The sequence below is a fragment of the Macrobrachium rosenbergii genome, chromosome 16, assembly GCF_040412425.1.
Source record: "Macrobrachium rosenbergii isolate ZJJX-2024 chromosome 16, ASM4041242v1, whole genome shotgun sequence".
Classification (NCBI taxonomy): domain Eukaryota; kingdom Metazoa; phylum Arthropoda; class Malacostraca; order Decapoda; family Palaemonidae; genus Macrobrachium; species Macrobrachium rosenbergii.
The window spans coordinates 60617089-60619477 of record NC_089756.1 but is presented as its reverse complement, the minus strand read 5'-3'; positions in this window follow the sequence as shown (position 1 = coordinate 60619477).

Below are 2389 nucleotides of genomic sequence, written 5' to 3'. Positions count from 1 at the left end.
TTAAGCCTCTATTCTCATTCTTCAGCATCGCCCATCTCCCCTCCTTGTGTCGTTTTCTCTTCGAGCTTGGAACAGTAAATATCATTTGGGTGTCCATCCCTTTAGCCTTTACATTAAAAAAAGAACACCATAAGCACTAATTCAACGGTGCTTTACTGGGTGTCAAATCATTTAAGCGCGAATGGTCCGTACGGCCATTATCATACCACACCGGATCGACTCAAATGCTTTCGCTTCCATTTGAGGACGTTAGGAGGGGATAAATTGGAGGGGGCGTAGTACTGAAGAAGTGTACCTCAGATAAGATGCTAATGAGGGAGACAAAAGTAATGTCAATGATGACTCTTGCGGTGACCAAGAAGAAGAGAAAGAATGGGAGGACGGGGGACGGGGGACGGGGAACGGGGGTCGGGGGACGGGGTCAGGAAATGACAGAGCGAGAAATATTGAAGTCACCACGAGAAAAAAAGCATGAAAAAGAAAAGAAAAAGAAAACGCATAAAACCTTCACTCTCTCTCTCTCTCTCTCTCTCTCTCTCTCTCTCTCTCTCTCTGTATGTGCTCATAAAAATGCAAGAGAAATCTAGTGGTATATTTTTGCACGCGAGCCAAGAAGGAAACTTCTTTTGCTATTTATTGCTAAGGCTTAATCTTGCAACAAAAGAAGCCCACGTACTTCGATATCACAGGGACCAGGACGAACTGCGGCACGTCATGAGATAATACAAAGAACTCTTCAAATCAAATCCTATTTGAGAGGATTTCTCACTGTACGAATCATTATGGAAAACATCTTTCACTTAGTTTAACATCATGGTAAACAATAAAACCAATCAGTGTGTCACTATGAACAATATCTTGTGCAACAAAAACTTTGCCGAAATGAACGGAAAAGGTGCCAACAAACTGAAACATAAATAAATCATTCTCTAGCAAATCGGACTTGACGGCCGTAGCAAGTCCTTATACGGAGGGTTTTGAGTGCACCGACCCCTGCTACACTAGACTGCACCCTTCGGCGACAGTGCCGAGTAAAATCATCCTTTTTCCTCAAATCCGACCAATGTAAGAATCATCGCAAAAGTAGCTATTAGAAGGGGAAATAAAATATCAAAAGCATTACCGGTACCAGTCACAGAATATAGAAATAGTTAAAATTTCTCACCTGATAATGTTTCTCAGATGCGCCAAATTTTACCAAAGGAATCTGGCCTTTTATCGTCGGGAACCTTCCCGGTATTGTAGCCTAAAGCTCCCTGCCGAAAATACAAAAGATATTTTGTCACATAGAAACATATTTTTCTTAATAATGTTGAGGTCTGCTGGCGAAATATGGCGTGGGTTGATGCACACACCCCTTGCTCACATACCTTGTATAAAATATGTAATAAATACGTACACGCAAGTTCACTGGACTGGAAAAACAATTTATCAAACGGCAAATGAAATACTGGCGTCCGGAGATTACAAACATCCGCCAAGGCTGAGCAATCCAGGACTCAAAATCGTCCCTTTTTCCCAAAAGTCTCTCCCTAAGTTTAATCACTTGGACCCAGTCTCTAGGCCCCTTTTTCGGTGAAATAGTCGTAAGATTCCACGCATCACTTTTTACGTAACCTAGATGGCAAACAGAAATACCAAAAGCTTACCAAGCAAAACGAACCGAACCCAAAGCATGGCCTTGACAGAGGTAATTCAGCCGTTAACAGAAGTTTCACAAAGCAACGAAACTTCAGCACTGAGCATCGTCTCCAGCGCGAAATGAGTGTCTTTCCAGCGCTTTATCTTTCGCAATCTTCTTCCATCTTCAGCTTCCTCTCCCTGAGTTCTCATCCAAGCAGGTCTGGGTCTTCTAACTCCTCTGGTGCCCGCAGGAGCCCAGCTGACACTATCAGGGGTTGTGCGAAGGACATGTCCAAGCCATCTCCATCTCCCTTTCATTATCACATCTACTTATGGAGCCTCCATACTTTCCCTTATGGTGTAATTTCTAACTGTATCCTGACACCTGACTTAATATTCTTCCTAAAGATTTATTCGCATATCGACATGGATATAGTTTCACCGTCATAGCATGAATCATGTCCTTAAGCAATGCTCATCAAGCTATACTTATGTAAATTCTTACTCTTGTGTGCAACTTCAATGTTTGATTTTCGAGTCTAACGTAGCGTGCTCACTGTTTGATTGGCCTGTTTTAGTCTTTCACTATATTCCAACTCAAGAGAACCTGTACTGGGTATCCTTCTTCCTAAATGTTTGAAAGATTCAACTTCTCATTCCTCTATGCATGAGCTGTCCTCATTACTTCTGTTTTTCTTAGATTTATCTTGATTCCCATCTCTCTGGGTCTACGATGTATTCTATTGAGCAAGTTTTGCATATCTTA